Source organism: Arachis stenosperma, chromosome 1 (genome assembly GCF_014773155.1).
Source record: "Arachis stenosperma cultivar V10309 chromosome 1, arast.V10309.gnm1.PFL2, whole genome shotgun sequence".
Classification (NCBI taxonomy): Eukaryota; Viridiplantae; Streptophyta; class Magnoliopsida; order Fabales; family Fabaceae; genus Arachis; species Arachis stenosperma.
Genome location: NC_080377.1, coordinates 60,690,711 through 60,696,423, shown reverse-complemented (window position 1 = coordinate 60,696,423; position 5,713 = coordinate 60,690,711). Strand labels below are relative to the sequence as shown.

Genomic DNA, 5,713 nt, shown 5'->3' with positions numbered 1-5,713 from the left:
GCATGATTCCTGGAATTCTCATTAAGAATTTTGATACCTTTATTTTCGTTTTCACTTAATTTTCGAAAAAGCACAAAAAAAAAATTACAAAATCATAAAATCCAAAAATATGTCTTGTTTGAGTCTAGAGTATCATCTTAAGTTTAGTATCAATTGCATGTTTCTGTTCTTATTGCATTCATGCATGTGTCCTCATTGATCTTCAAGTTGTTCTTGATGATTTCCTTGTTTTGATCTTTGAATTCTATTGACTTGAGTGTTTTGTTATATGCATTCTCATTTTGTTAGTGTCAATGGTATACAAACTGCTAAGTTTGGTGTCTTGCATGCATTGTTATTTGATTCTAGTTGTATTTTGATTATTCCTCATTATAAAAAATCCAAAAATATTTTTAATTTGTGTCTTTTCAAGTCAATAATACAGAGAATTGAAGATTCAGAACATACTGCAGAGGAATCACACAGAAAAAGCTGGGCATTCAAAAATGCCCAGTGAAGAAGACAGACTGGCGTTTAAACGCCAGCCAGGGTGCCTGGCTGGGCGTTTAACGCCCAAAAGGGTAGAGTTTTGGGCGTTAAACGCCAGAATGTGCACCATTCTGGGCGTTTAACGCCAGGATGGCACAAGAGGGAAGATTTTGTTTTCAAAATCAAATTTTTTCAAGTTTTCAAAGTTTTTCAAAATCAAATCTTTTTCAAATCAAATCTTTTCAATCAAATGTTTTCAAAATCAATTTCTTTCCTTTTTCAAAGATACTTACTAACAATTAATGATTTGATTGAACATTTCAAGTATGTTGCCTTTTCTGTTGAGGAAGGTTTAATGTTTGAATCATATCTTTTCTTGTTAGGCAAGTCATTAATTTTTTAAAATCAAATCTTTTTTTTTTAAAATTGTTTTCAAATCATATCTCTTCAATCACATCTTTTTAAAACCAATCATATCTTCTTAACCACATCTTTTTCAAAATAGTTTTCAATCAAATCTTTTTGATTTCTAATTTCAAAATCTTTTTCAAAAAAATCACTTGATTTCTTCCCCACTTTTATTTCCGAAAATTAATTAGTGTTTTTCAAAATGTTTTTAAAATCTTTTACTTAATTTTCGAAAATTACTTCCTTTCTTCTCACATCCTTCTATTTATGGACTAACACTATTCCTTGATGCAAAATTCGAACTCCATCTTCTTTGATAAGTTCGAATTTTCTACCTCTGTCTTCCATTTTTCTTTTCCTCTGACACCTCAAGGAATCTCTACACTGTGACATAGAGGATTCCACATTTTCTTGTTCTCTTCTCTTTCATATGAGCAGAGCAGAGACAAAGGCATTCTTGTTGAAGCTGACCCTGAACCTGAAAGGACCTTGAAGCGAAAGCTGAGAGAAGCTAAGGCACAACTCTCTGTAGAGGACCTAACCGAATTCTTCAAAGAAGAAGAAGACATGGCAGCCGAAAACAACAACAATGCCAACAATACAAGGAAGGTGCTGGGTGACTTTACTGCACCTACTCCCGACTTCTATGGGAGAAGCATCTCTATCCCTGCCATTGGAGCAAACAACTTTGAGCTTAAGCCTCAATTAGTTTCTCTAATGCAACAGAATTGCAAGTTCCATGGACTTCCATTGGAAGATCCTCATCAGTTTTTAGCTGAGTTCTTGCAAATCTGTGACACAGTCAAGACTAATGGGATTGACCCTGAGGTCTACAGACTGATGCTATTCCCTTTTGCTGTAAGAGACAGAGCTAGAATATGGTTAGACTCTCAACCTAAAGAAAGCCTGGACTCTTGGGAAAAGCTAGTCAATGCCTTCTTGGCAAAGTTCTTTCCACCTCAAAATTGAGTAAGCTTAGAGTGGAAGTCCAAACCTTCAGACAGAAGGATGGAGAATCCCTCTATGAAGCTTGGGAACGATACAAACAATTAATCAGAAAGTGTCCCTCAGACATGCTTTCTGAATGGAGCATCATAGGTATTTTCTATGATGGTCTCTCTGAACTATCCAAGATGTCCTTGGATAGCTCTGCTGGAGGATCTCTTCATCTGAAGAAGACGCCTACAGAGGCTCAAGAGCTAATTGAAATGGTTGCAAATAACCAATTCATGTACACTTCTGAAAGGAATCCTGTGAACAATGGGACTAGTCAGAAGAAAGGAGTTCTTGAGATTGACACTTTGAATGCCATATTGGCTCAGAATAAAATATTGACTCAACAAGTCAATTTGATTTCTCAAAGTCTGTCTAGAATGCAAAATGCACCAAGCAGTACTAAGGATGCTTCATCTGAGGAAGAAGCCTATGATCCTGAGAACCCTTCAATGGAAGAGGTGAATTACCTAGGAGAACCCTATGGAAACACCTATAATTCCTCATGGAGAAATCATCCAAATTTCTCATGGAAGGATCAAGAGAGACCTCAACAAGGTTTCAACAACAATAATGGTAGAAGAAACAGGTTTAGCAATGGCAAACCTTTTCCATCATCTTCTCAGCAACAGATAGAGAATTCTAAGCAGAACCCCTCTGACTTAGCAACCATGGTCTCTGATCTAATCAAAACCACTCAAAGTTTCATGACTGAAACAAGGTCCTCCATTAGGAATTTGGAGGCACAAGTGGGACAGCTGAGTAAGAAAATTACTGAACTCCCTCCAAGTACTCTTCCAAGCTATACAGAAAAAAATCCAAAAGGAGAGTGCAAGGCCCTCAACATGGCCGAATATGGAGAGGAAGGGGAGGAAGTGAACGCCACTGAGGAAAACCTCAATGGGCGTGCACTGACCTCCACTGAGTTCCCCAATGAGGAACCATGGAATCTGAGGCTCAAAATGAGACCATAGAGATTCCATTGGACTTACTTCTGTCTTTCATGAGCTCTGATGAGTATTCTTCTTCTGAAGAGGATGAGTATGTCACTGAAGAGCAAGTTGCTAAATACCTTGGAGCAATCATGAAGCTAAATGACAAGTTATTGGGAAATGAGACTTGGGAGAATGAACCTCCTTTGCTCACCAAAGAACTGGATGACTTGTCTAGGCAGAAATTACCTCAAAAGAGACAAGATCCTAGAAAGTTTTCAATACCTTGTACCATAGGCACCATGGCCTTCAAGAAGGCTCTGTGTGACTTAGGGTCAAGTGTGAATCTCATGCCTCTCTCTGTAATGGAGAAGCTAGGGATCTTTGAGGTACAAGCTGCAAGAATCTCACTAGAGATGGCAGACAATTCAAGAAAACAAGCTTATGGACTTGTAGAGGATGTTCTGGTGAAAATTGAAGACCATTACATCCCTACTGATTTCATAGTCCTAGAGACTGGGAAGTGCATGGATGAATCCATCATCCTTGGCAGACCCTTCCTAGCCACAGCAAAGGCTGTGATTGATGTTGATAGAGGTGAACTGATCATTCAAGTGAATAAAGAATCCTTTGTGTTTAAGGCTCAAGGATATCCCTCTGTCACCATGGAGAGGAAGCATGAAGAGCTTCTCTCAAATCAGAGTCAAACAGAGCCCCCACAGTCAAACTCTAAGTTTGGTGTTGGGGGGCCACAACCAAACTCTAAGTTTGGTGTTGAACCCCCACATTCAAACTCTAAGTTTGGTGTTGGGAGGTTCCAACATTGCTCTGAGTATCTGTGAGGCTCCATGAGAGCCCTCTGTCAAGCTACTGACATTAAAGAAGCGCTTGTTGGGAGGCAACCCAATGTTATATTTTATATATTTTCCTTTGCTATTTTATTTTATTTTGTAGGTTGATGATCATGAGAAGTCACAAAATCAATTGAAAAAGCAAAAACAGAATGAAAAACAGGAAGAAAAACAGCACACCCTGGAGGAAGATGTTGCTGGCGTTTAAACGCCAGTAAGGTTAGCAGTTGGGCGTTTAACGCCCAGTCTGGCACCATTCTGGGCGTTTAACGCCAGAAAGGGGCACCAAACTGGCGTTAAACGCCAGAAAAGGGCAAGAACCTGGCGTTAAACGCCAGGAATGGGCACCAGCCCGGCGTTTAACGCCAGAATTGGCTCAAAACACGTTTTTGCATGCCATTTGGTGCAGGGATGACTTTTCCTTGACACCTCAGGATCTGTGGACCCACAGGATCCCCACCAACCCCACCACCCTCTCTCTCCTTCACCCATTCACCAATCACCTCAACACCTCTTCCCCAAAAACCCTTCACCTATCAAATCCCACTATCATCTTCACTCCTTCATTGTCACACAACCTAAACACCAATTCTCCCCCTCCTTGGCCGAATACATAAGCCACTCCCTTCTTCCTCATTTCTTCTTCTTCTACTCTTTTCTTTCTTCTTTTGCTCGAGGACGAGCAAACCTTTTAAGTTTGGTGTGGTAAAAGCGTTGCTTTTCGTTTTTCCATAACCATTTATGGCATCCAAGGCCGAAGAAACCTCTAGAAAGAGGAAAGGAAAGGCAAAAGCTTTCACCTCCGAGTCATAGGAGATGGAGTGATTCATCTCAAGGGTGCATCAAGACCACTTCTATGAAGATGTGGCCATGAAGAAGGGTCAACTTTGATCAAAGGTTGGACCAAGTCCTCATAGATATCTGTGAAGAGGGCGCCCAATGGAAGAGAAACTCAAGAGGGAAGCCAGTTCAACTGAGAAGGCATGACCTCAAGCCCATCACTAAGAAAGGATGGAGCAACAAGAGACCCCTCCATCATGAGATCCCTGGATGCACTTTCCTCCACAAGGCTATTGGAGCAACTAAACACCTCCCTAGGAGAATGAGTTCCAACATGGGACAGCTAAGGGTGGAGCACCAAGAACACTCCATTCTCCTCCATGAATTAGAGAAGATCAAAGGATCATGAGAGAGGAGCAACAAAGACAAGGAAGAGACATTGAGGAGCTCAAGCATTCCATAAGACCTTCAAGAGGAAGAACAAGCCGCCATCACTGAGGTGGACCCGTTCTTTAATCTCCTTGTTCTTTATTTTTCTGTTTTTCGAAAATTATGCTTATGTTTATCTATGTTTGTGTCTTATGATCATTAGTGTCTTAGTGTCTATGCCCTAAAGTTATGAATGTCCTATGAATCCATCACCTTTCTTAAAAGAAAACTGTTTTATTACAAAAGAACAAGAAGTACAGGATTTCGAATTCATCTTTAAAACTAGCTTAATTAGTTTGATGTGGTGACAATACTTTTTGTTTTCTGAATGTATGCTTGAACAGTGCATATGTCTTTTGAATTTGTTGTTCATGAATGTTAAAATTGTTGGCTCTTGAAAGAATGATGAAAAAGGAGACATGTTACTGAGGATCTGAAAAATCATAAAAATGATTCTTGAAGCAAGAAAAAGCAGTGAATACAAAAAAAAAAAAGGAAGGAGAAAAACGAAAAAAAAAGAGAAAGAGAAAAAGAAAGAAAAAGAAAGAAATAAAGTTGTGATCCAAGGCAAAAAGAGTGCTTAAGAACCTTGGACACCTCTAATTGGGGACTTTAGCAAAGCTAAGTCACAATCTGAAAAGGTTCACCCAATTATGTGTCTGTGGCATGTATGTATCCGGTGGTAATACTGGAAGACAGAGTGCTTTGGGCCACGGCCAAGACTCAATAAGTAGCTGTGTTCAGAATCATCATACTTAACTAGGAGAATCAATAACACTATCTGGATTCTGAGTTCCTAAAGAAGCCATCATTCTGAATTTCAAAGGATAAAGTGAGATGCCAAAACTGTTC

General features: G+C 39.5%; 1 non-coding gene across 1 annotated transcript; it reads right to left on the bottom strand.

Annotated features, from left to right (window-relative positions):
* Window positions 1–1,847: 1,847 nt before the first annotated feature.
* LOC130949799 (small nucleolar RNA R71) lies at window positions 1,848–1,955 on the bottom strand. Its single transcript, XR_009073463.1, has one exon. It is a non-coding gene; the product is annotated as a small nucleolar RNA R71 (small nucleolar RNA).
* Window positions 1,956–5,713: the final 3,758 nt, after the last annotated feature.